The following is a 27,037-nucleotide window of genomic DNA, read 5'->3' as shown; positions in this document are numbered from 1 at the left end:
GGTGACATAAGGCACGTGGCTCTGCGACCAACCGTTTGGGAGTTACGAGCCATGCCGTACTTTCCGTCAGGCCGATCGGGACGAGGCCCGGTGACGTTGTAGACAGGGGAGGGTACTACCCAGATAGCACACTTACGTCTGCAAGATGTCTGTTAAAGAAATGTTGATCTGGAAAGCATCTGCCATCTACAAACGTCTGACATACGCCTTTCAGATGTCAGTTTTATATACCTTCTAAATCATAAACATCTAAAAGACATCTAATTGACATCTATCTGACATCTAAAAGGCAGTGTTGGGGAGTAACTAGTTACATGTAACAGCATTACGTAATTCAATTACAAAATGAATGTAACTGTAATTAGTTACAGTTACGAAGAAAAAATTAGTAATTAAATTAAAGTTACTTATGAAATTTTTAACGATTACAAAGGCAATTACATTTGAATATTTACACACATCCACATACAGATTTCACTGATTTCTTTCCCAAATTGCACTGACTGTTCTGAGACATACGCCCTAATAATTTCCAGAATTTTAACAGAATTTTTTGTTTTTCCCAGTCCGCCCTTCCTGTAAATTAATGGCAAAAACATGCAGTTTCATTTAATACAAATAGGCCTACTGAAGCTTGCAGTGTTGTCAGCCTCTGCCGCCTCAATATAGGAGTACATGAGCACATAAACATCATTTCTAGAACTGCTCTGTGTCACGTCATGCATTTTACCTATCATATCATATACAAAGAGACAGCAGTTTAAAAAAACACCAATGTTTCAGGAGTTTATTATACAGGAATGACACATGCTTATTAGATAACTGTATTTGAGTTGATGTATATGTTTTTATTTATTATTATTTCATTTTCACAAATTTAGAAAAGTAATCTAAAAGTACTCAAAAGTAATTAGTTACATTACTTTAATAAAGTAATTGAAAAAGTTATACTACTATAACATTTTAAACAGGGTAACTTGTAATCTGTAACCTATTACATTTCCAAAGTAACCTTCCAAACACTGCTAAAAGGAGACGTCCAATAGACGTATTGCAGATGAGCAAACAGCCTTAAAACTACATCTTGCAGATGTAAATTCATATGTCAAATAGACGTCTCCTAGATGTATGTGTGCTATCAGGGTACCATCCCCCAGCGTTTTTAGGTCTCCCAAAACTTACCAAAGCCGAGATGGGCATCGCCGTGTCCGGCTTCCTCCCTGCTGCGTCTTAGCAGCATCGCTTCTCGGCCTTTTGGCTAAGATCAAGTGTAGTATCTGTTCTTATCAGTTTAATATCTGATACGTCCCCCATCCGGGGACTACATATTAAATGGATTTTTAGATCACGGAGCTGGAGCCGGGGGCTTGCTCCGTCCACTCCATGCATCGGCCTGGTATTGCAGTGTCTCCAGGAACGGTGTGCTTTCCCTTTTTGGGGATTGCCATTTATTGTGTCGAATAGCAGAACAAGGAATGAGAGCTGCCATTGCAGATGCTGTGGTTTATTGCAAACTTTTTTCCTGATGTGTCCACCTGGGGTCTTGGACTCTTCCACTAACGATGCACCCACCTGAGGTCTTGAAGTCTTTCACAGACGAGGTGACGCATCGAATCAGGTGTGTTTGTTTAAAGAGAGTCATCTAAAACTGGCGTTGGGAAGCACCGGCCCATGAGCTTGGCAGTTTCCAGGCCAGTAACGGAAGGCACCCGTCCTTCCTTTCCCGGAGGGGGGGCGGAGGGCTAACCGTTGGTGAGGATGGTAGAGATGCAAATCAGACCTCTGGCTGACCGCCTGGGCCTTCATACTTACCTGGCAGGGGAGACACCATGATCAAGAAGGCGGTTCACCCAGGGCGAGGCTTGTCCATTGCACTCCGGCCATGCTGACCCCTGCGAATTCCCCAAATGCGGGAATCTCGACTGCATAATTTATGGTAGTGGGGGACTGCGTTCGCGCTCTCCCCTGAAATTGTTGGTGAAACAAAGCAGAAGAGGTTTTTACAGTTTTTTATTTATTTTCCTTTCAGAATGGGGAGTTCTGTCACATGCGAGATATGTGTTGTGCGCCTGTGAAACAAAGTCACTTGCGCTCTTGAAAAATCGGACCCTGGTGGGTAGTTTAGTTCGAACATAGCGCAGACCTTACTTTGAAAGTAGATTGGACTGACTGCAGCCTAGCTGTAACTGTCTCCATGTTGTTTGGTTGTCCTTTTTTTCGATTCGTATTAATTTTGTTGTCGCTTACAGCGACACCTAGTGGCCTGTCGCCGCGCCCTTTTTCACCTGGCCTCGGACTGAGCCCCTGCACAGGTGTGCCGATTTGGGTGAAGGGATCTCACTCCTTCCTGGAGTTATAGCCATTCGAGCCACCTCGGACACGCCACCTTAGCACGCTTTGAGGTCCCCTCGCCAAGGTGAATGGAAATTTCCTATTTTTTTGGATGATTATTGACAGTCAGACTCCAGAGAAGCTTTCTGTGCTGATTTGGGTGGGACTGGGCCAAATACCTGGCGCCAGGTTGCAAAAGAAGGTTTTCGACAAAATCCAAAATACCCGAAAATTTCGTCAGAGCGACGGGCCAATCTGAGACCTGCGTCTCGTTCGGCTCGAGCCAAGGATTCCGGTGACATAAGGCACGTGGCTCTGCGACCAACCGTTTGGGAGTTACGAGCCATGCCGTACTTTCCGTCGCTGCAGTTCCACCGTCAGGCCGATCGGGACAAGGCCCGGTGACGTTGCAGACAGGGGAGGGTACTACCATCCCGCAGTGTTGCAGGTGTTTTCATCTTTGTTTGATTGTCCATTTACATTACATTTTCCCTATTTTTCAGCTTACGGCGCCACCTAGTGGCCTGTCGCCGCGTCCCTTTTCACCTGGCCTCGGACTGAGCCCCTGCACAGGTGTGCCGATTTGGGTGAAGGGATCTCACTCCTTCCTGGAGTTATAGCCATTCGAGCCACCTCGGACACGCCACCTTAGCACGTTTTGAGGTCCCCTCGCCAAGGTGAATGGAAATTTCCTCTATTTTTGGATGATTATTGACACTCAGACTCCAGAGAAGCTTTCTGTGCTGATTTGGGTGGGACTGGGCCAAATACCTGGCGCCAGGTTGCAAAAGAAGGTTTTCGACAAAATACCCGAAAATTTCGTCAGAGCGACGGGCCAATCTGAGACCTGCGTCTCGTTCGGCTCGAGCCAAGGATTCCGGTGACATAAGGCACGTGGCTCTGCGACCAACCGTTTGGGAGTTACGAGCCATGCCGTACTTTCCGTCAGGCCGATCGGGACGAGGCCCGGTGACGTTGTAGACAGGGGAGGGTACTACCCAGATAGCACACTTACGTCTGCAAGATGTCTGTTAAAGAAATGTTGATCTGGAAAGCATCTGCCATCTACAAACGTCTGACATACGCCTTTCAGATGTCAGTTTTATATACCTTCTAAATCATAAACATCTAAAAGACATCTAATTGACATCTATCTGACATCTAAAAGGCAGTGTTGGGGAGTAACTAGTTACATGTAACAGCATTACGTAATTTAATTACAAAATGAATGTAACTGTAATTAGTTACAGTTACGAAGAAAAAATTAGTAATTAAATTAAAGTTACTTATGAAATTTTTAACGATTACAAAGGCAATTACATTTGAATATTTACACACATCCACATACAGATTTCACTGATTTCTTTCCCAAATTGCACTGACTGTTCTGAGACATACGCCCTAATAATTTCCAGAATTTTAACAGAATTTTTTGTTTTTCCCAGTCCGCCCTTCCTGTAAATTAATGGCAAAAACATGCAGTTTCATTTAATACAAATAGGCCTACTGAAGCTTGCAGTGTTGTCAGCCTCTGCCGCCTCAATATAGGAGTACATGAGCACATAAACATCATTTCTAGAACTGCTCTGTGTCACGTCATGCATTTTACCTATCATATCATATACAAAGAGACAGCAGTTTAAAAAAACACCAATGTTTCAGGAGTTTATTATACAGGAATGACACATGCTTATTAGATAACTGTATTTGAGTTGATGTATATGTTTTTATTTATTATTATTTCATTTTCACAAATTTAGAAAAGTAATCTAAAAGTACTCAAAAGTAATTAGTTACATTACTTTAATAAAGTAATTGAAAAAGTTATACTACTATAACATTTTAAACAGGGTAACTTGTAATCTGTAACCTATTACATTTCCAAAGTAACCTTCCAAACACTGCTAAAAGGAGACGTCCAATAGACGTATTGCAGATGAGCAAACAGCCTTAAAACTACATCTTGCAGATGTAAATTCATATGTCAAATAGACGTCTCCTAGATGTATGTGTGCTATCAGGGTACCATCCCCCAGCGTTTTTAGGTCTCCCAAAACTTACCAAAGCCGAGATGGGCATCGCCGTGTCCGGCTTCCTCCCTGCTGCGTCTTAGCAGCATCGCTTCTCGGCCTTTTGGCTAAGATCAAGTGTAGTATCTGTTCTTACCAGATGGACACTTCAAGAGAAGAGATTCCATTGCCGACCATGATGGTGCGGCTGAAAAATACTGTCAGAGTTCAAGTGAAGAAGGAAGCTGAAATGGAGATTAAGAAGAGGTTTGGACGGGATTTCGTCGTTGTCGAGGTGTTAAGAGGAGTTTTTGGAATTCCTGCGTCCCTGATCTTTTGTCTTCAGGATTTCTCCTCTTCTGGGTTCATGGACTTGACCTTTTTTCAATTGAGAGACTGTGTTGCCTTTTTTGAGGAGTGGGAAAAGAAAAAAGATCACCGTTTGCTGAGGGATCTGCATCTTCATCCGGCCTTTGCACAGGATTATTTACCATTGGTGATCCACCTTTACAACCCCTTTGTAGAGGATGGAGATGTTCTATCTTTTCTGGCAAGGTACTGTGAGGCTGTGAAAGGGGGGGAACGACTGAAGGACCAGTATGGCATCTGGAATGGTAAGAGGAGATACTTAGTCAAGCTAAGGGCTGATCCAGCATCACCTGGGGGCCTTATCCACCCCCCGGGGTCCTTTTTCATCGGGTCCAACCGAGGCTTTCTCCATTATCCGGGGCAGCCGCTGTATTGCAGAAGATGTGGGGCTCGAGGTCACATTAAGACTGACTGTACTGGCCAACGTTGTCGCTTTTGTGAGTCAACTGACCACATTGCCTCAGCTTGCCCTGAACCTAAAAGATGCAGCCTATGTGGTGGGGTGGACCATCTGTTCCGTGCATGTCCAACCAGAAAGAAATCCTTTGCCAGCCTCTTTAAAGAAGGTCAGGACCTGCAGGCAGATCTTGAATCCCTGCTTACAAGCTTACCTGCAGAGATGGAGAGCCAGGAAGCAGGACCTTCGAGTGCAGATCAGGGGGCAAGAGAAACAAAAGGCGGTAGGGGTGACGTACCGGGCAATTTCGGGGAGGAAGTGAGAGATGAGGACAGCGGGCGACAATCGGCGCCATCCCAGGAATGGTCAGAGATAGATGTGACAGAGGTGTTATCTGGGATCTTCGAGTCTCAGAGAGATCTGGCAACTAGGCCTATGGACTTAAGGGAAGGGCAGTCTGCTTCAGTAGGAGGAGAGAATCCGCCTCAGCAGGACGATGTATCAAGTGATCCGATGGTGGTAGCACAAGGACAACGTCGACGGCGGCTCACTGAGGACACCGAGAGCCAGGAAAGGGAGCGCAAGTGTAGTAGGGTAGGACTTTTAAGCTCAGCTCTTTTACAGGAGCTAGCTCCTGTTCAGGACTGGGAGAAAGTGGTCCAAGAAGAGGAGATCCTTGGGAGGGTGGAAGTGGAGGCTGAAGGGGAAAACGGATGTGGAGCAAAAGAGGGGGGAATTTGTGAAAAGGGCCATGTGGTCTTGGGAAAACCTGGGAGGGCAGGTTTAGAAGAGAGGGAGGACGAGGGGCAGGAAGACAAACAAGTGGGGGAATGGGCTGAGGTACTCTCAAGAAAGAGAAAGGGGAGGGGAAAGGGGATATTAGGAAGGAAGGGGAGTATCTAAGGTTTTATTCAGGATTTTTTTTTGTTTTGTGTTATATTAATTAGCAATTATTTTAATGGGTTGTGTAAGAGTGGCTACTTTGAATGTAAGAGGGATCAAAATGCTACAGCGACGAACTGCAGTCTTTATTTCTTTAAAAAGTTTACCTTTTGATGTTTTATTTTTGCAAGAGTGCCATTTACAAAGGTACAGTGATGTACAATTATTTTCTGCGGGATGGGGGCTGGGGCCTTCAGTTTGGGGAGTGGGTAATGTGAGGGCGGATGGGGTGGGGATTTTGTTTTACTCAGGGGAGTTTGTGATTGAATCCACTAATGTGATTAGGCCGGGGAGGATGATAGTGGCGGATGTCAGATGGAGGGGGGTGGCTTTTCGGTTTGTGAATGTTTATGCACCGAGTAAGTTAGGAGAAAGGGAGGGTTTTCTAGATGACCTAGCTCCCATCCTCTTTACCAACCGGTTGGTGGTTTTAGGGGGGGATTTCAATGTGTCACTAGACAATGCTTCTGGAAAGGACTTAGCGCAGCTGGTGACCAATTTTTCTCTTCGGGATTCATTTAGGTTAGCGGGTGGTTCAGAACCAACCTATACATGGAGAAATAATAGGCAGGAGGCATCACGCCTGGATTACGTTTTTTTACCTGACCATATGAAGGTCATAAACTACATCCAACAGCCTATGTGGTGCACAGATCACTGTTTGGTAGGAGTTGGGGTAGAGGTAGGGGGTGTGAAGAGAGGCAGGGGAGTCTGGAGATTCAATACCTCCTATTTAAAAGATAGAACTTTTTACGAAGTACTTCAAAGGTTGATCGCCGGTTGGAAAAACTTGAGGGGTCTGTTTGATTCACAAGCAGCTTGGTGGGAGGGAGTGAAGGAGAGAGTTTCTCTCTTTTGCCGTTGCTGGGGGATTGCAAAAGCAGAGCGCAAACGTGCTCAGGTCCGCAAATGGTCGGAGGAGTTGCAAACCTTGTGGTCTGAGGGAGCATTGAGTACTGCTGAAGGGTGGAACAGAGCCAGTTTTCTACAGGGAGTCATAAAAGACTTTTACTGGGGGGAGGCTAAAACCTTCCTGTTGTGGTCAAGAACCCAGAAACGTCTATTGGACGAGAAACCAACTAGTTATTTCTTTTCCACAGTACGGAGACAGCAGCAGCGCAGCTGTATTGAGGGCCTACAAGGAAGGGAGGGAGTAGAATACTCTGTAGAGGGAATGTTGCAGATAGCTGCTGGTTTCTACAGGGGGCTTTTTAGCAGTAGGGGTTCTTTAAATCCAGCTTCTAGGGGTTTTCTGGAGGGGTTGATAGATGTTTTGGATGAAGAGGAGAGTGCGGCGTTGGAGAAATCTTTAACTCTTCAGGAGGTAGAGTCAGCTTTGTACTCATTCAAAAAGGATACGGTTCCTGGAAATGATGGCCTTCCAGTAGAGTTTTATAGAGCCTTTTGGCCTTTGATAGGGGCAGAGCTGGTCGAGGTATATCAGGAGAGCCTGAATAAGGGAGAACTGCCGGCTACTATGAGGACAGGTCTTGTGACTCTCCTTTATAAGAAAGGAAAGAAGGAGGACCTAGCTAATTGGAGGCCAATAACTCTACTCTCAACAGATTATAAAGTATTAGCAAAGGTCTTAACTGAAAGGCTTAAAAGAGTGGTGGGTACAGTGGTTCAGCCGGATCAGACTTGTGGGGTGCCAGGCAGGTCAAGTAGTTTGAATTTAGCCTTGGTGAGGGACATCATCAGCTGGGCAGAACAACGGCAGCTACCTTTAGCTATCTTAAGTTTGGACCAGGAGAAGGCATTTGATAGGGTAAATCATGCCTTTCTAATGTCAGTCCTGGAGCGATTAAGGTTTGGTCCAGTTTTCAGGGCCTGGGTAAAGTTGCTGTACACCCGAGCGATGAGTAGAGTTGGGGTGAATGGATTTTACTCAGAGTTAGTCGAGCAGCAGGGAGGGGTAAGGCAGGGGTGTCCCTTGTCCCCCCTGCTCTACATTCTGTCACTGGAGCCCCTTGTGGCGGCACTACGAGCGGCCCCGTCCTTGACGGGTGTGCATTTGCCTGGTGGTAGGGGGATAAGGGCAAAGGTGGCAGCATATGCTGATGATATGACACTGTTCCTGACTTCGGAGCTGGATTTTGTGGTGGCAGACAGGATCCTGCAGCGGTTTTGTGAGGTTTCAGGAGCTCGGGTAAATGTGAGTAAATCTTCTGCAATGTTTGTAGGACAGTGGGCAGGGAGAACAAGTGTGCCAGGTGGATACAGCCTGTGTCCTGATGGGATGAAGATTCTGGGCATTAGATTTTTCAGGAGAAATAGTGCACAAGAAAATTGGGGGGCTAGGTTTAAGGTTGTACAGGCAAAGGTAGCTAGGTGGAATGCAAGGGGGCTGTCACTCTGGGGTAGGTTGGAGGTGGTGAAGGCTGATCTCCTCCCTAGCCTGAACCACCTGGCGTACATATTCCCAATTCCTTTTTGGTATGGTAGGAAACTGGAGAGGTTGGTTTTCTCCTTCCTCTGGAGGAATGGTACAGAGTTGGTAGCCAGAACCCATATGTACCGTCACCTAAAAGAGGGGGGAAGAGGTGTGCCTTGCATACCTTTAAAAATGGAGGCCCTTTTTTCCTCCTTTGCAGCAGGTTTAGTACCCCAGACTGTAGTGCACAAGGCAGGGTGCCTTGCCAGGTTTTGGTTGGGGTTTCCATTGAGGTCCATGATTCCATGGAATGGAACGATGCCTTGGTCAATGGAAAGGCCAGAACAATACCAGAAAGTGGTGGATCTTGTGGTGCAAAAACCCTGGTGTTTAGAGCAGTCAGTGATTTTAGACCATAGAAAACTGTACTGCAGACTAAGGGATGGGTTGGTTGAAGGGGCAGAGAAGGCTACTCTGCACGATGGGGTGGATTGGTCTATCTTGCAACCCTCATACTTGGTGGGCGCCTGCAAGGATCTGAACTGGTTGACAGTTCTAGGCCGGTTGCCTGTAAGAGAGCGTATGTACAGACATGGGCAGGGAAGGTCACCGTTGTGTCCAGTGGGCTGTGGACAGGAGGAAACAATTGAGCACAGTTTGTGGTCTTGCCCGGGAGCTGCAGCTCTCTGGCGTTCTGTTAAGTTGTGGTGGAAGGATTGGAGGGGGCCTTCTATTAAGAGAGAGCTAGTAGTGAAGGGTGAGGGTTTAAAGGATTTGGAAAAAGATCGCAGGAGAGTGGTGTGGGTGGTAATTTCAGAAGCTAAATACATTTTGTGGGAGTGGAGAACAATGTGCTTGAAAAAGCAGTTGCCTCGTATGTTTCCAGAAAGGTTATTTTGTCGCTTACTTGGGAAAATAGTAACCGAGGTAAAAATGTTTAAGGAGTGTTATGGGGAGGAAGAAACCAGGAGGATATGGGGAGGGTTACCAAGAGTGGGTGTGGGGTAACGGGAATAAGGATTTCATGTTATGTTGCCTTTTGGGTTTTTTTGGTGTTGTTTTGTTCCGGTTTTTTCTATTCTTTTGGTGTATAACCTTTTTATCTTATCAGTGCGTATAAGGAAATGGTAAAAGAAATGTAATTTTTGTTGTAATGTTTTCCAGACTGTTGTAATGAATGGATTGGTAAATAAAAAAAAAAAAAAAAAAAAAAAAAAAAAAAAAAAATCTGTTCTTATCAGTTTAATATCTGATACGTCCCCCATCCGGGGACTACATATTAAATGGATTTTTAGATCACGGAGCTGGAGCCGGGGCTTGCTCCGTCCACTCCATGCATCGGCCTGGTATTGCAGTGTCTCCAGGAACGGTGTGCTTTCCCTTTTTGGGGATTGCCATTTATTGTGTCGAATAGCAGAACAAGGAATGAGAGCTGCCATTGCAGATGCTGTGGTTTATTGCAAACTTTTTTCCTGATGTGTCCACCTGGGGTCTTGGACTCTTCCACTAACGATGCACCCACCTGAGGTCTTGAAGTCTTTCACAGACGAGGTGACGCATCGAATCAGGTGTGTTTGTTTAAAGAGAGTCATCTAAAACTGGCGTTGGGAAGCACCGGCCCATGAGCTTGGCAGTTTCCAGGCCAGTAACGGAAGGCACCCGTCCTTCCTTTCCCGGAGGGGGGGCGGAGGGCTAACCGTTGGTGAGGATGGTAGAGATGCAAATCAGACCTCTGGCTGACCGCCTGGGCCTTCATACTTACCTGGCAGGGGAGACACCATGATCAAGAAGGCGGTTCACCCAGGGCGAGGCTTGTCCATTGCACTCCGGCCATGCTGACCCCTGCGAATTCCCCAAATGCGGGAATCTCGACTGCATAATTTATGGTAGTGGGGGACTGCGTTCGCGCTCTCCCCTGAAATTGTTGGTGAAACAAAGCAGAAGAGGTTTTTACAGTTTTTTATTTATTTTCCTTTCAGAATGGGGAGTTCTGTCACATGCGAGATATGTGTTGTGCGCCTGTGAAACAAAGTCACTTGCGCTCTTGAAAAATCGGACCCTGGTGGGTAGTTTAGTTCGAACATAGCGCAGACCTTACTTTGAAAGTAGATTGGACTGACTGCAGCCTAGCTGTAACTGTCTCCATGTTGTTTGGTTGTCCTTTTTTTCGATTCGTATTAATTTTGTTGTCGCTTACAGCGACACCTAGTGGCCTGTCGCCGTGCCCTTTTTCACCTGGCCTCGGACTGAGCCCCTGCACAGGTGTGCCGATTTGGGTGAAGGGATCTCACTCCTTCCTGGAGTTATAGCCATTCGAGCCACCTCGGACAGGCCACCTTAGCACGTTTTGAGGTCCCCTCGCCAAGGTGAATGGAAATTTCCTCTATTTTTGGATGATTATTGACACTCAGACTCCAGAGAAGCTTTCTGTGCTGATTTGGGTGGGACTGGGCCAAATACCTGGCGCCAGGTTGCAAAAGAAGGTTTTCGACAAAATCCAAAATACCCGAAAATTTCGTCAGAGCGACGGGCCAATCTGAGACCTGCGTCTCGTTCGGCTCGAGCCAAGGATTCCGGTGACATAAGGCACGTGGCTCTGCGACCAACCGTTTGGGAGTTACGAGCCATGCCGTACTTTCCGTCAGGCCGATCGGGACGAGGCCCGGTGACGTTGTAGACAGGGGAGGGTACTACCCAGATAGCACACTTACGTCTGCAAGATGTCTGTTAAAGAAATGTTGATCTGGAAAGCATCTGCCATCTACAAACGTCTGACATACGCCTTTCAGATGTCAGTTTTATATACCTTCTAAATCATAAACATCTAAAAGACATCTAATTGACATCTATCTGACATCTAAAAGGCAGTGTTGGGGAGTAACTAGTTACATGTAACAGCATTACGTAATTTAATTACAAAATGAATGTAACTGTAATTAGTTACAGTTACGAAGAAAAAATTAGTAATTAAATTAAAGTTACTTATGAAATTTTTAACGATTACAAAGGCAATTACATTTGAATATTTACACACATCCACATACAGATTTCACTGATTTCTTTCCCAAATTGCACTGACTGTTCTGAGACATACGCCCTAATAATTTCCAGAATTTTAACAGAATTTTTTGTTTTTCCCAGTCCGCCCTTCCTGTAAATTAATGGCAAAAACATGCAGTTTCATTTAATACAAATAGGCCTACTGAAGCTTGCAGTGTTGTCAGCCTCTGCCGCCTCAATATAGGAGTACATGAGCACATAAACATCATTTCTAGAACTGCTCTGTGTCACGTCATGCATTTTACCTATCATATCATATACAAAGAGACAGCAGTTTAAAAAAACACCAATGTTTCAGGAGTTTATTATACAGGAATGACACATGCTTATTAGATAACTGTATTTGAGTTGATGTATATGTTTTTATTTATTATTATTTCATTTTCACAAATTTAGAAAAGTAATCTAAAAGTACTCAAAAGTAATTAGTTACATTACTTTAATAAAGTAATTGAAAAAGTTATACTACTATAACATTTTAAACAGGGTAACTTGTAATCTGTAACCTATTACATTTCCAAAGTAACCTTCCAAACACTGCTAAAAGGAGACGTCCAATAGACGTATTGCAGATGAGCAAACAGCCTTAAAACTACATCTTGCAGATGTAAATTCATATGTCAAATAGACGTCTCCTAGATGTATGTGTGCTATCAGGGTACCATCCCCCAGCGTTTTTAGGTCTCCCAAAACTTACCAAAGCCGAGATGGGCATCGCCGTGTCCGGCTTCCTCCCTGCTGCGTCTTAGCAGCATCGCTTCTCGGCCTTTTGGCTAAGATCAAGTGTAGTATCTGTTCTTATCAGTTTAATATCTGATACGTCCCCCATCCGGGGACTACATATTAAATGGATTTTTAGATCACGGAGCTGGAGCCGGGGCTTGCTCCGTCCACTCCATGCATCGGCCTGGTATTGCAGTGTCTCCAGGAACGGTGTGCTTTCCCTTTTTGGGGATTGCCATTTATTGTGTCGAATAGCAGAACAAGGAATGAGAGCTGCCATTGCAGATGCTGTGGTTTATTGCAAACTTTTTTCCTGATGTGTCCACCTGGGGTCTTGGACTCTTCCACTAACGATGCACCCACCTGAGGTCTTGAAGTCTTTCACAGACGAGGTGACGCATCGAATCAGGTGTGTTTGTTTAAAGAGAGTCATCTAAAACTGGCGTTGGGAAGCACCGGCCCATGAGCTTGGCAGTTTCCAGGCCAGTAACGGAAGGCACCCGTCCTTCCTTTCCCGGAGGGGGGGCGGAGGGCTAACCGTTGGTGAGGATGGTAGAGATGCAAATCAGACCTCTGGCTGACCGCCTGGGCCTTCATACTTACCTGGCAGGGGAGACACCATGATCAAGAAGGCGGTTCACCCAGGGCGAGGCTTGTCCATTGCACTCCGGCCATGCTGACCCCTGCGAATTCCCCAAATGCGGGAATCTCGACTGCATAATTTATGGTAGTGGGGGACTGCGTTCGCGCTCTCCCCTGAAATTGTTGGTGAAACAAAGCAGAAGAGGTTTTTACAGTTTTTTATTTATTTTCCTTTCAGAATGGGGAGTTCTGTCACATGCGAGATATGTGTTGTGCGCCTGTGAAACAAAGTCACTTGCGCTCTTGAAAAATCGGACCCTGGTGGGTAGTTTAGTTCGAACATAGCGCAGACCTTACTTTGAAAGTAGATTGGACTGACTGCAGCCTAGCTGTAACTGTCTCCATGTTGTTTGGTTGTCCTTTTTTTCGATTCGTATTAATTTTGTTGTCGCTTACAGCGACACCTAGTGGCCTGTCGCCGTGCCCTTTTTCACCTGGCCTCGGACTGAGCCCCTGCACAGGTGTGCCGATTTGGGTGAAGGGATCTCACTCCTTCCTGGAGTTATAGCCATTCGAGCCACCTCGGACAGGCCACCTTAGCACGTTTTGAGGTCCCCTCGCCAAGGTGAATGGAAATTTCCTCTATTTTTGGATGATTATTGACACTCAGACTCCAGAGAAGCTTTCTGTGCTGATTTGGGTGGGACTGGGCCAAATACCTGGCGCCAGGTTGCAAAAGAAGGTTTTCGACAAAATCCAAAATACCCGAAAATTTCGTCAGAGCGACGGGCCAATCTGAGACCTGCGTCTCGTTCGGCTCGAGCCAAGGATTCCGGTGACATAAGGCACGTGGCTCTGCGACCAACCGTTTGGGAGTTACGAGCCATGCCGTACTTTCCGTCAGGCCGATCGGGACGAGGCCCGGTGACGTTGTAGACAGGGGAGGGTACTACCCAGATAGCACACTTACGTCTGCAAGATGTCTGTTAAAGAAATGTTGATCTGGAAAGCATCTGCCATCTACAAACGTCTGACATACGCCTTTCAGATGTCAGTTTTATATACCTTCTAAATCATAAACATCTAAAAGACATCTAATTGACATCTATCTGACATCTAAAAGGCAGTGTTGGGGAGTAACTAGTTACATGTAACAGCATTACGTAATTTAATTACAAAATGAATGTAACTGTAATTAGTTACAGTTACGAAGAAAAAATTAGTAATTAAATTAAAGTTACTTATGAAATTTTTAACGATTACAAAGGCAATTACATTTGAATATTTACACACATCCACATACAGATTTCACTGATTTCTTTCCCAAATTGCACTGACTGTTCTGAGACATACGCCCTAATAATTTCCAGAATTTTAACAGAATTTTTTGTTTTTCCCAGTCCGCCCTTCCTGTAAATTAATGGCAAAAACATGCAGTTTCATTTAATACAAATAGGCCTACTGAAGCTTGCAGTGTTGTCAGCCTCTGCCGCCTCAATATAGGAGTACATGAGCACATAAACATCATTTCTAGAACTGCTCTGTGTCACGTCATGCATTTTACCTATCATATCATATACAAAGAGACAGCAGTTTAAAAAAACACCAATGTTTCAGGAGTTTATTATACAGGAATGACACATGCTTATTAGATAACTGTATTTGAGTTGATGTATATGTTTTTATTTATTATTATTTCATTTTCACAAATTTAGAAAAGTAATCTAAAAGTACTCAAAAGTAATTAGTTACATTACTTTAATAAAGTAATTGAAAAAGTTATACTACTATAACATTTTAAACAGGGTAACTTGTAATCTGTAACCTATTACATTTCCAAAGTAACCTTCCAAACACTGCTAAAAGGAGACGTCCAATAGACGTATTGCAGATGAGCAAACAGCCTTAAAACTACATCTTGCAGATGTAAATTCATATGTCAAATAGACGTCTCCTAGATGTATGTGTGCTATCAGGGTACCATCCCCCAGCGTTTTTAGGTCTCCCAAAACTTACCAAAGCCGAGATGGGCATCGCCGTGTCCGGCTTCCTCCCTGCTGCGTCTTAGCAGCATCGCTTCTCGGCCTTTTGGCTAAGATCAAGTGTAGTATCTGTTCTTATCAGTTTAATATCTGATACGTCCCCCATCCGGGGACTACATATTAAATGGATTTTTAGATCACGGAGCTGGAGCCGGGGCTTGCTCCGTCCACTCCATGCATCGGCCTGGTATTGCAGTGTCTCCAGGAACGGTGTGCTTTCCCTTTTTGGGGATTGCCATTTATTGTGTCGAATAGCAGAACAAGGAATGAGAGCTGCCATTGCAGATGCTGTGGTTTATTGCAAACTTTTTTCCTGATGTGTCCACCTGGGGTCTTGGACTCTTCCACTAACGATGCACCCACCTGAGGTCTTGAAGTCTTTCACAGACGAGGTGACGCATCGAATCAGGTGTGTTTGTTTAAAGAGAGTCATCTAAAACTGGCGTTGGGAAGCACCGGCCCATGAGCTTGGCAGTTTCCAGGCCAGTAACGGAAGGCACCCGTCCTTCCTTTCCCGGAGGGGGGGCGGAGGGCTAACCGTTGGTGAGGATGGTAGAGATGCAAATCAGACCTCTGGCTGACCGCCTGGGCCTTCATACTTACCTGGCAGGGGAGACACCATGATCAAGAAGGCGGTTCACCCAGGGCGAGGCTTGTCCATTGCACTCCGGCCATGCTGACCCCTGCGAATTCCCCAAATGCGGGAATCTCGACTGCATAATTTATGGTAGTGGGGGACTGCGTTCGCGCTCTCCCCTGAAATTGTTGGTGAAACAAAGCAGAAGAGGTTTTTACAGTTTTTTATTTATTTTCCTTTCAGAATGGGGAGTTCTGTCACATGCGAGATATGTGTTGTGCGCCTGTGAAACAAAGTCACTTGCGCTCTTGAAAAATCGGACCCTGGTGGGTAGTTTAGTTCGAACATAGCGCAGACCTTACTTTGAAAGTAGATTGGACTGACTGCAGCCTAGCTGTAACTGTCTCCATGTTGTTTGGTTGTCCTTTTTTTCGATTCGTATTAATTTTGTTGTCGCTTACAGCGACACCTAGTGGCCTGTCGCCGCGCCCTTTTTCACCTGGCCTCGGACTGAGCCCCTGCACAGGTGTGCCGATTTGGGTGAAGGGATCTCACTCCTTCCTGGAGTTATAGCCATTCGAGCCACCTCGGACACGCCACCTTAGCACGCTTTGAGGTCCCCTCGCCAAGGTGAATGGAAATTTCCTATTTTTTTGGATGATTATTGACAGTCAGACTCCAGAGAAGCTTTCTGTGCTGATTTGGGTGGGACTGGGCCAAATACCTGGCGCCAGGTTGCAAAAGAAGGTTTTCGACAAAATCCAAAATACCCGAAAATTTCGTCAGAGCGACGGGCCAATCTGAGACCTGCGTCTCGTTCGGCTCGAGCCAAGGATTCCGGTGACATAAGGCACGTGGCTCTGCGACCAACCGTTTGGGAGTTACGAGCCATGCCGTACTTTCCGTCGCTGCAGTTCCACCGTCAGGCCGATCGGGACAAGGCCCGGTGACGTTGCAGACAGGGGAGGGTACTACCATCCCGCAGTGTTGCAGGTGTTTTCATCTTTGTTTGATTGTCCATTTACATTACATTTTCCCTATTTTTCAGCTTACGGCGCCACCTAGTGGCCTGTCGCCGCGTCCCTTTTCACCTGGCCTCGGACTGAGCCCCTGCACAGGTGTGCCGATTTGGGTGAAGGGATCTCACTCCTTCCTGGAGTTATAGCCATTCGAGCCACCTCGGACACGCCACCTTAGCACGTTTTGAGGTCCCCTCGCCAAGGTGAATGGAAATTTCCTCTATTTTTGGATGATTATTGACACTCAGACTCCAGAGAAGCTTTCTGTGCTGATTTGGGTGGGACTGGGCCAAATACCTGGCGCCAGGTTGCAAAAGAAGGTTTTCGACAAAATACCCGAAAATTTCGTCAGAGCGACGGGCCAATCTGAGACCTGCGTCTCGTTCGGCTCGAGCCAAGGATTCCGGTGACATAAGGCACGTGGCTCTGCGACCAACCGTTTGGGAGTTACGAGCCATGCCGTACTTTCCGTCAGGCCGATCGGGACGAGGCCCGGTGACGTTGTAGACAGGGGAGGGTACTACCCAGATAGCACACTTACGTCTGCAAGATGTCTGTTAAAGAAATGTTGATCTGGAAAGCATCTGCCATCTACAAACGTCTGACATACGCCTTTCAGATGTCAGTTTTATATACCTTCTAAATCATAAACATCTAAAAGACATCTAATTGACATCTATCTGACATCTAAAAGGCAGTGTTGGGGAGTAACTAGTTACATGTAACAGCATTACGTAATTTAATTACAAAATGAATGTAACTGTAATTAGTTACAGTTACGAAGAAAAAATTAGTAATTAAATTAAAGTTACTTATGAAATTTTTAACGATTACAAAGGCAATTACATTTGAATATTTACACACATCCACATACAGATTTCACTGATTTCTTTCCCAAATTGCACTGACTGTTCTGAGACATACGCCCTAATAATTTCCAGAATTTTAACAGAATTTTTTGTTTTTCCCAGTCCGCCCTTCCTGTAAATTAATGGCAAAAACATGCAGTTTCATTTAATACAAATAGGCCTACTGAAGCTTGCAGTGTTGTCAGCCTCTGCCGCCTCAATATAGGAGTACATGAGCACATAAACATCATTTCTAGAACTGCTCTGTGTCACGTCATGCATTTTACCTATCATATCATATACAAAGAGACAGCAGTTTAAAAAAACACCAATGTTTCAGGAGTTTATTATACAGGAATGACACATGCTTATTAGATAACTGTATTTGAGTTGATGTATATGTTTTTATTTATTATTATTTCATTTTCACAAATTTAGAAAAGTAATCTAAAAGTACTCAAAAGTAATTAGTTACATTACTTTAATAAAGTAATTGAAAAAGTTATACTACTATAACATTTTAAACAGGGTAACTTGTAATCTGTAACCTATTACATTTCCAAAGTAACCTTCCAAACACTGCTAAAAGGAGACGTCCAATAGACGTATTGCAGATGAGCAAACAGCCTTAAAACTACATCTTGCAGATGTAAATTCATATGTCAAATAGACGTCTCCTAGATGTATGTGTGCTATCAGGGTACCATCCCCCAGCGTTTTTAGGTCTCCCAAAACTTACCAAAGCCGAGATGGGCATCGCCGTGTCCGGCTTCCTCCCTGCTGCGTCTTAGCAGCATCGCTTCTCGGCCTTTTGGCTAAGATCAAGTGTAGTATCTGTTCTTATCAGTTTAATATCTGATACGTCCCCCATCCGGGGACTACATATTAAATGGATTTTTAGATCACGGAGCTGGAGCCGGGGCTTGCTCCGTCCACTCCATGCATCGGCCTGGTATTGCAGTGTCTCCAGGAACGGTGTGCTTTCCCTTTTTGGGGATTGCCATTTATTGTGTCGAATAGCAGAACAAGGAATGAGAGCTGCCATTGCAGATGCTGTGGTTTATTGCAAACTTTTTTCCTGATGTGTCCACCTGGGGTCTTGGACTCTTCCACTAACGATGCACCCACCTGAGGTCTTGAAGTCTTTCACAGACGAGGTGACGCATCGAATCAGGTGTGTTTGTTTAAAGAGAGTCATCTAAAACTGGCGTTGGGAAGCACCGGCCCATGAGCTTGGCAGTTTCCAGGCCAGTAACGGAAGGCACCCGTCCTTCCTTTCCCGGAGGGGGGGCGGAGGGCTAACCGTTGGTGAGGATGGTAGAGATGCAAATCAGACCTCTGGCTGACCGCCTGGGCCTTCATACTTACCTGGCAGGGGAGACACCATGATCAAGAAGGCGGTTCACCCAGGGCGAGGCTTGTCCATTGCACTCCGGCCATGCTGACCCCTGCGAATTCCCCAAATGCGGGAATCTCGACTGCATAATTTATGGTAGTGGGGGACTGCGTTCGCGCTCTCCCCTGAAATTGTTGGTGAAACAAAGCAGAAGAGGTTTTTACAGTTTTTTATTTATTTTCCTTTCAGAATGGGGAGTTCTGTCACATGCGAGATATGTGTTGTGCGCCTGTGAAACAAAGTCACTTGCGCTCTTGAAAAATCGGACCCTGGTGGGTAGTTTAGTTCGAACATAGCGCAGACCTTACTTTGAAAGTAGATTGGACTGACTGCAGCCTAGCTGTAACTGTCTCCATGTTGTTTGGTTGTCCTTTTTTTCGATTCGTATTAATTTTGTTGTCGCTTACAGCGACACCTAGTGGCCTGTCGCCGTGCCCTTTTTCACCTGGCCTCGGACTGAGCCCCTGCACAGGTGTGCCGATTTGGGTGAAGGGATCTCACTCCTTCCTGGAGTTATAGCCATTCGAGCCACCTCGGACAGGCCACCTTAGCACGTTTTGAGGTCCCCTCGCCAAGGTGAATGGAAATTTCCTCTATTTTTGGATGATTATTGACACTCAGACTCCAGAGAAGCTTTCTGTGCTGATTTGGGTGGGACTGGGCCAAATACCTGGCGCCAGGTTGCAAAAGAAGGTTTTCGACAAAATCCAAAATACCCGAAAATTTCGTCAGAGCGACGGGCCAATCTGAGACCTGCGTCTCGTTCGGCTCGAGCCAAGGATTCCGGTGACATAAGGCACGTGGCTCTGCGACCAACCGTTTGGGAGTTACGAGCCATGCCGTACTTTCCGTCAGGCCGATCGGGACGAGGCCCGGTGACGTTGTAGACAGGGGAGGGTACTACCCAGATAGCACACTTACGTCTGCAAGATGTCTGTTAAAGAAATGTTGATCTGGAAAGCATCTGCCATCTACAAACGTCTGACATACGCCTTTCAGATGTCAGTTTTATATACCTTCTAAATCATAAACATCTAAAAGACATCTAATTGACATCTATCTGACATCTAAAAGGCAGTGTTGGGGAGTAACTAGTTACATGTAACAGCATTACGTAATTTAATTACAAAATGAATGTAACTGTAATTAGTTACAGTTACGAAGAAAAAATTAGTAATTAAATTAAAGTTACTTATGAAATTTTTAACGATTACAAAGGCAATTACATTTGAATATTTACACACATCCACATACAGATTTCACTGATTTCTTTCCCAAATTGCACTGACTGTTCTGAGACATACGCCCTAATAATTTCCAGAATTTTAACAGAATTTTTTGTTTTTCCCAGTCCGCCCTTCCTGTAAATTAATGGCAAAAACATGCAGTTTCATTTAATACAAATAGGCCTACTGAAGCTTGCAGTGTTGTCAGCCTCTGCCGCCTCAATATAGGAGTACATGAGCACATAAACATCATTTCTAGAACTGCTCTGTGTCACGTCATGCATTTTACCTATCATATCATATACAAAGAGACAGCAGTTTAAAAAAACACCAATGTTTCAGGAGTTTATTATACAGGAATGACACATGCTTATTAGATAACTGTATTTGAGTTGATGTATATGTTTTTATTTATTATTATTTCATTTTCACAAATTTAGAAAAGTAATCTAAAAGTACTCAAAAGTAATTAGTTACATTACTTTAATAAAGTAATTGAAAAAGTTATACTACTATAACATTTTAAACAGGGTAACTTGTAATCTGTAACCTATTACATTTCCAAAGTAACCTTCCAAACACTGCTAAAAGGAGACGTCCAATAGACGTATTGCAGATGAGCAAACAGCCTTAAAACTACATCTTGCAGATGTAAATTCATATGTCAAATAGACGTCTCCTAGATGTATGTGTGCTATCAGGGTACCATCCCCCAGCGTTTTTAGGTCTCCCAAAACTTACCAAAGCCGAGATGGGCATCGCCGTGTCCGGCTTCCTCCCTGCTGCGTCTTAGCAGCATCGCTTCTCGGCCTTTTGGCTAAGATCAAGTGTAGTATCTGTTCTTATCAGTTTAATATCTGATACGTCCCCCATCCGGGGACTACATATTAAATGGATTTTTAGATCACGGAGCTGGAGCCGGGGCTTGCTCCGTCCACTCCATGCATCGGCCTGGTATTGCAGTGTCTCCAGGAACGGTGTGCTTTCCCTTTTTGGGGATTGCCATTTATTGTGTCGAATAGCAGAACAAGGAATGAGAGCTGCCATTGCAGATGCTGTGGTTTATTGCAAACTTTTTTCCTGATGTGTCCACCTGGGGTCTTGGACTCTTCCACTAACGATGCACCCACCTGAGGTCTTGAAGTCTTTCACAGACGAGGTGACGCATCGAATCAGGTGTGTTTGTTTAAAGAGAGTCATCTAAAACTGGCGTTGGGAAGCACCGGCCCATGAGCTTGGCAGTTTCCAGGCCAGTAACGGAAGGCACCCGTCCTTCCTTTCCCGGAGGGGGGGCGGAGGGCTAACCGTTGGTGAGGATGGTAGAGATGCAAATCAGACCTCTGGCTGACCGCCTGGGCCTTCATACTTACCTGGCAGGGGAGACACCATGATCAAGAAGGCGGTTCACCCAGGGCGAGGCTTGTCCATTGCACTCCGGCCATGCTGACCCCTGCGAATTCCCCAAATGCGGGAATCTCGACTGCATAATTTATGGTAGTGGGGGACTGCGTTCGCGCTCTCCCCTGAAATTGTTGGTGAAGCAAAGCAGAAGAGGTTTTTACAGTTTTTTATTTATTTTCCTTTCAGAATGGGGAGTTCTGTCACATGCGAGATATGTGTTGTGCGCCTGTGAAACAAAGTCACTTGCGCTCTTGAAAAATCGGACCCTGGTGGGTAGTTTAGTTCGAACATAGCGCAGACCTTACTTTGAAAGTAGATTGGACTGACTGCAGCCTAGCTGTAACTGTCTCCATGTTGTTTGGTTGTCCTTTTTTTCGATTCGTATTAATTTTGTTGTCGCTTACAGCGACACCTAGTGGCCTGTCGCCGTGCCCTTTTTCACCTGGCCTCGGACTGAGCCCCTGCACAGGTGTGCCGATTTGGGTGAAGGGATCTCACTCCTTCCTGGAGTTATAGCCATTCGAGCCACCTCGGACAGGCCACCTTAGCACGTTTTGAGGTCCCCTCGCCAAGGTGAATGGAAATTTCCTCTATTTTTGGATGATTATTGACACTCAGACTCCAGAGAAGCTTTCTGTGCTGATTTGGGTGGGACTGGGCCAAATACCTGGCGCCAGGTTGCAAAAGAAGGTTTTCGACAAAATCCAAAATACCCGAAAATTTCGTCAGAGCGACGGGCCAATCTGAGACCTGTGTCTCGTTCGGCTCGAGCCAAGGATTCCGGTGACATAAGGCACGTGGCTCTGCGACCAACCGTTTGGGAGTTACGAGCCATGCCGTACTTTCCGTCAGGCCGATCGGGACGAGGCCCGGTGACGTTGTAGACAGGGGAGGGTACTACCCAGATAGCACACTTACGTCTGCAAGATGTCTGTTAAAGAAATGTTGATCTGGAAAGCATCTGCCATCTACAAACGTCTGACATACGCCTTTCAGATGTCAGTTTTATATACCTTCTAAATCATAAACATCTAAAAGACATCTAATTGACATCTATCTGACATCTAAAAGGCAGTGTTGGGGAGTAACTAGTTACATGTAACAGCATTACGTAATTTAATTACAAAATGAATGTAACTGTAATTAGTTACAGTTACGAAGAAAAAATTAGTAATTAAATTAAAGTTACTTATGAAATTTTTAACGATTACAAAGGCAATTACATTTGAATATTTACACACATCCACATACAGATTTCACTGATTTCTTTCCCAAATTGCACTGACTGTTCTGAGACATACGCCCTAATAATTTCCAGAATTTTAACAGAATTTTTTGTTTTTCCCAGTCCGCCCTTCCTGTAAATTAATGGCAAAAACATGCAGTTTCATTTAATACAAATAGGCCTACTGAAGCTTGCAGTGTTGTCAGCCTCTGCCGCCTCAATATAGGAGTACATGAGCACATAAACATCATTTCTAGAACTGCTCTGTGTCACGTCATGCATTTTACCTATCATATCATATACAAAGAGACAGCAGTTTAAAAAAACACCAATGTTTCAGGAGTTTATTATACAGGAATGACACATGCTTATTAGATAACTGTATTTGAGTTGATGTATATGTTTTTATTTATTATTATTTCATTTTCACAAATTTAGAAAAGTAATCTAAAAGTACTCAAAAGTAATTAGTTACATTACTTTAATAAAGTAATTGAAAAAGTTATACTACTATAACATTTTAAACAGGGTAACTTGTAATCTGTAACCTATTACATTTCCAAAGTAACCTTCCAAACACTGCTAAAAGGAGACGTCCAATAGACGTATTGCAGATGAGCAAACAGCCTTAAAACTACATCTTGCAGATGTAAATTCATATGTCAAATAGACGTCTCCTAGATGTATGTGTGCTATCAGGGTACCATCCCCCAGCGTTTTTAGGTCTCCCAAAACTTACCAAAGCCGAGATGGGCATCGCCGTGTCCGGCTTCCTCCCTGCTGCGTCTTAGCAGCATCGCTTCTCGGCCTTTTGGCTAAGATCAAGTGTAGTATCTGTTCTTATCAGTTTAATATCTGATACGTCCCCCATCCGGGGACTACATATTAAATGGATTTTTAGATCACGGAGCTGGAGCCGGGGCTTGCTCCGTCCACTCCATGCATCGGCCTGGTATTGCAGTGTCTCCAGGAACGGTGTGCTTTCCCTTTTTGGGGATTGCCATTTATTGTGTCGAATAGCAGAACAAGGAATGAGAGCTGCCATTGCAGCTGCTGTGGTTTATTGCAAACTTTTTTCCTGATGTGTCCACCTGGGGTCTTGGACTCTTCCACTAACGATGCACCCACCTGAGGTCTTGAAGTCTTTCACAGACGAGGTGACGCATCGAATCAGGTGTGTTTGTTTAAAGAGAGTCATCTAAAACTGGCGTTGGGAAGCACCGGCCCATGAGCTTGGCAGTTTCCAGGCCAGTAACGGAAGGCACCCGTCCTTCCTTTCCCGGAGGGGGGGCGGAGGGCTAACCGTTGGTGAGGATGGTAGAGATGCAAATCAGACCTCTGGCTGACCGCCTGGGCCTTCATACTTACCTGGCAGGGGAGACACCATGATCAAGAAGGCGGTTCACCCAGGGCGAGGCTTGTCCATTGCACTCCGGCCATGCTGACCCCTGCGAATTCCCCAAATGCGGGAATCTCGACTGCATAATTTATGGTAGTGGGGGACTGCGTTCGCGCTCTCCCCTGAAATTGTTGGTGAAACAAAGCAGAAGAGGTTTTTACAGTTTTTTATTTATTTTCCTTTCAGAATGGGGAGTTCTGTCACATGCGAGATATGTGTTGTGCGCCTGTGAAACAAAGTCACTTGCGCTCTTGAAAAATCGGACCCTGGTGGGTAGTTTAGTTCGAACATAGCGCAGACCTTACTTTGAAAGTAGATTGGACTGACTGCAGCCTAGCTGTAACTGTCTCCATGTTGTTTGGTTGTCCTTTTTTTCGATTCGTATTAATTTTGTTGTCGCTTACAGCGACACCTAGTGGCCTGTCGCCGCGCCCTTTTTCACCTGGCCTCGGACTGAGCCCCTGCACAGGTGTGCCGATTTGGGTGAAGGGATCTCACTCCTTCCTGGAGTTATAGCCATTCGAGCCACCTCGGACACGCCACCTTAGCACGCTTTGAGGTCCCCTCGCCAAGGTGAATGGAAATTTCCTATTTTTTTGGATGATTATTGACAGTCAGACTCCAGAGAAGCTTTCTGTGCTGATTTGGGTGGGACTGGGCCAAATACCTGGCGCCAGGTTGCAAAAGAAGGTTTTCGACAAAATCCAAAATACCCGAAAATTTCGTCAGAGCGACGGGCCAATCTGAGACCTGCGTCTCGTTCGGCTCGAGCCAAGGATTCCGGTGACATAAGGCACGTGGCTCTGCGACCAACCGTTTGGGAGTTACGAGCCATGCCGTACTTTCCGTCGCTGCAGTTCCACCGTCAGGCCGATCGGGACAAGGCCCGGTGACGTTGCAGACAGGGGAGGGTACTACCATCCCGCAGTGTTGCAGGTGTTTTCATCTTTGTTTGATTGTCCATTTACATTACATTTTCCCTATTTTTCAGCTTACGGCGCCACCTAGTGGCCTGTCGCCGCGTCCCTTTTCACCTGGCCTCGGACTGAGCCCCTGCACAGGTGTGCCGATTTGGGTGAAGGGATCTCACTCCTTCCTGGAGTTATAGCCATTCGAGCCACCTCGGACACGCCACCTTAGCACGTTTTGAGGTCCCCTCGCCAAGGTGAATGGAAATTTCCTCTATTTTTGGATGATTATTGACACTCAGACTCCAGAGAAGCTTTCTGTGCTGATTTGGGTGGGACTGGGCCAAATACCTGGCGCCAGGTTGCAAAAGAAGGTTTTCGACAAAATACCCGAAAATTTCGTCAGAGCGACGGGCCAATCTGAGACCTGCGTCTCGTTCGGCTCGAGCCAAGGATTCCGGTGACATAAGGCACGTGGCTCTGCGACCAACCGTTTGGGAGTTACGAGCCATGCCGTACTTTCCGTCAGGCCGATCGGGACGAGGCCCGGTGACGTTGTAGACAGGGGAGGGTACTACCCAGATAGCACACTTACGTCTGCAAGATGTCTGTTAAAGAAATGTTGATCTGGAAAGCATCTGCCATCTACAAACGTCTGACATACGCCTTTCAGATGTCAGTTTTATATACCTTCTAAATCATAAACATCTAAAAGACATCTAATTGACATCTATCTGACATCTAAAAGGCAGTGTTGGGGAGTAACTAGTTACATGTAACAGCATTACGTAATTTAATTACAAAATGAATGTAACTGTAATTAGTTACAGTTACGAAGAAAAAATTAGTAATTAAATTAAAGTTACTTATGAAATTTTTAACGATTACAAAGGCAATTACATTTGAATATTTACACACATCCACATACAGATTTCACTGATTTCTTTCCCAAATTGCACTGACTGTTCTGAGACATACGCCCTAATAATTTCCAGAATTTTAACAGAATTTTTTGTTTTTCCCAGTCCGCCCTTCCTGTAAATTAATGGCAAAAACATGCAGTTTCATTTAATACAAATAGGCCTACTGAAGCTTGCAGTGTTGTCAGCCTCTGCCGCCTCAATATAGGAGTACATGAGCACATAAACATCATTTCTAGAACTGCTCTGTGTCACGTCATGCATTTTACCTATCATATCATATACAAAGAGACAGCAGTTTAAAAAAACACCAATGTTTCAGGAGTTTATTATACAGGAATGACACATGCTTATTAGATAACTGTATTTGAGTTGATGTATATGTTTTTATTTATTATTATTTCATTTTCACAAATTTAGAAAAGTAATCTAAAAGTACTCAAAAGTAATTAGTTACATTACTTTAATAAAGTAATTGAAAAAGTTATACTACTATAACATTTTAAACAGGGTAACTTGTAATCTGTAACCTATTACATTTCCAAAGTAACCTTCCAAACACTGCTAAAAGGAGACGTCCAATAGACGTATTGCAGATGAGCAAACAGCCTTAAAACTACATCTTGCAGATGTAAATTCATATGTCAAATAGACGTCTCCTAGATGTATGTGTGCTATCAGGGTACCATCCCCCAGCGTTTTTAGGTCTCCCAAAACTTACCAAAGCCGAGATGGGCATCGCCGTGTCCGGCTTCCTCCCTGCTGCGTCTTAGCAGCATCGCTTCTCGGCCTTTTGGCTAAGATCAAGTGTAGTATCTGTTCTTATCAGTTTAATATCTGATACGTCCCCCATCCGGGGACTACATATTAAATGGATTTTTAGATCACGGAGCTGGAGCCGGGGCTTGCTCCGTCCACTCCATGCATCGGCCTGGTATTGCAGTGTCTCCAGGAACGGTGTGCTTTCCCTTTTTGGGGATTGCCATTTATTGTGTCGAATAGCAGAACAAGGAATGAGAGCTGCCATTGCAGATGCTGTGGTTTATTGCAAACTTTTTTCCTGATGTGTCCACCTGGGGTCTTGGACTCTTCCACTAACGATGCACCCACCTGAGGTCTTGAAGTCTTTCACAGACGAGGTGACGCATCGAATCAGGTGTGTTTGTTTAAAGAGAGTCATCTAAAACTGGCGTTGGGAAGCACCGGCCCATGAGCTTGGCAGTTTCCAGGCCAGTAACGGAAGGCACCCGTCCTTCCTTTCCCGGAGGGGGGGCGGAGGGCTAACCGTT

At 45.1% G+C, this 27,037-nt stretch overlaps 14 non-coding genes and 2 pseudogenes across 14 annotated transcripts; all 16 read left to right on the top strand.

Moving 5' to 3' along the window:
• Window positions 1-1,238: 1,238 nt before the first annotated feature.
• On the top strand, window positions 1,239-1,430 carry LOC127945555 (U2 spliceosomal RNA). The gene has a single exon (XR_008150885.1). It is a non-coding gene; the product is annotated as a U2 spliceosomal RNA (small nuclear RNA).
• A 374-nt stretch (window positions 1,431-1,804) lies between these two features.
• On the top strand, window positions 1,805-1,968 carry LOC127945285 (U1 spliceosomal RNA). Its single transcript, XR_008150627.1, has one exon. It is a non-coding gene; the product is annotated as a U1 spliceosomal RNA (small nuclear RNA).
• Window positions 1,969-4,448: 2,480 nt separating this feature from the next.
• LOC127945672 (uncharacterized) lies at window positions 4,449-4,678 on the top strand (annotated as a pseudogene).
• A 4,921-nt stretch (window positions 4,679-9,599) lies between these two features.
• On the top strand, window positions 9,600-9,802 carry LOC127945642 (uncharacterized; annotated as a pseudogene).
• Window positions 9,803-10,176: 374 nt separating this feature from the next.
• Window positions 10,177-10,340, top strand: LOC127945284 (U1 spliceosomal RNA). Its single transcript, XR_008150626.1, has one exon. It is a non-coding gene; the product is annotated as a U1 spliceosomal RNA (small nuclear RNA).
• Window positions 10,341-12,235: 1,895 nt separating this feature from the next.
• Window positions 12,236-12,426, top strand: LOC127945525 (U2 spliceosomal RNA). The gene has a single exon (XR_008150855.1). It is a non-coding gene; the product is annotated as a U2 spliceosomal RNA (small nuclear RNA).
• Window positions 12,427-12,800: 374 nt separating this feature from the next.
• On the top strand, window positions 12,801-12,964 carry LOC127945283 (U1 spliceosomal RNA). Its single transcript, XR_008150625.1, has one exon. It is a non-coding gene; the product is annotated as a U1 spliceosomal RNA (small nuclear RNA).
• A 1,895-nt stretch (window positions 12,965-14,859) lies between these two features.
• Window positions 14,860-15,050, top strand: LOC127945524 (U2 spliceosomal RNA). The gene has a single exon (XR_008150854.1). It is a non-coding gene; the product is annotated as a U2 spliceosomal RNA (small nuclear RNA).
• Window positions 15,051-15,424: 374 nt separating this feature from the next.
• On the top strand, window positions 15,425-15,588 carry LOC127945282 (U1 spliceosomal RNA). The gene has a single exon (XR_008150624.1). It is a non-coding gene; the product is annotated as a U1 spliceosomal RNA (small nuclear RNA).
• Window positions 15,589-18,068: 2,480 nt separating this feature from the next.
• On the top strand, window positions 18,069-18,259 carry LOC127945523 (U2 spliceosomal RNA). Its single transcript, XR_008150853.1, has one exon. It is a non-coding gene; the product is annotated as a U2 spliceosomal RNA (small nuclear RNA).
• Window positions 18,260-18,633: 374 nt separating this feature from the next.
• On the top strand, window positions 18,634-18,797 carry LOC127945281 (U1 spliceosomal RNA). The gene has a single exon (XR_008150623.1). It is a non-coding gene; the product is annotated as a U1 spliceosomal RNA (small nuclear RNA).
• Window positions 18,798-20,692: 1,895 nt separating this feature from the next.
• LOC127945522 (U2 spliceosomal RNA) lies at window positions 20,693-20,883 on the top strand. The gene has a single exon (XR_008150852.1). It is a non-coding gene; the product is annotated as a U2 spliceosomal RNA (small nuclear RNA).
• Window positions 20,884-21,257: 374 nt separating this feature from the next.
• Window positions 21,258-21,421, top strand: LOC127945280 (U1 spliceosomal RNA). The gene has a single exon (XR_008150622.1). It is a non-coding gene; the product is annotated as a U1 spliceosomal RNA (small nuclear RNA).
• Window positions 21,422-23,316: 1,895 nt separating this feature from the next.
• Window positions 23,317-23,507, top strand: LOC127945521 (U2 spliceosomal RNA). Its single transcript, XR_008150851.1, has one exon. It is a non-coding gene; the product is annotated as a U2 spliceosomal RNA (small nuclear RNA).
• A 374-nt stretch (window positions 23,508-23,881) lies between these two features.
• LOC127945279 (U1 spliceosomal RNA) lies at window positions 23,882-24,045 on the top strand. Its single transcript, XR_008150621.1, has one exon. It is a non-coding gene; the product is annotated as a U1 spliceosomal RNA (small nuclear RNA).
• A 2,480-nt stretch (window positions 24,046-26,525) lies between these two features.
• On the top strand, window positions 26,526-26,716 carry LOC127945520 (U2 spliceosomal RNA). Its single transcript, XR_008150850.1, has one exon. It is a non-coding gene; the product is annotated as a U2 spliceosomal RNA (small nuclear RNA).
• The last annotated feature ends 321 nt before the right edge of the window (window positions 26,717-27,037 follow it).

The sequence above is a fragment of the Carassius gibelio genome, chromosome A23 (genome assembly GCF_023724105.1).
Source record: "Carassius gibelio isolate Cgi1373 ecotype wild population from Czech Republic chromosome A23, carGib1.2-hapl.c, whole genome shotgun sequence".
In the NCBI taxonomy this organism is placed as follows: Eukaryota; Metazoa; Chordata; class Actinopteri; order Cypriniformes; family Cyprinidae; genus Carassius; species Carassius gibelio.
This window is presented reverse-complemented; position numbering and strand designations above follow the sequence as displayed.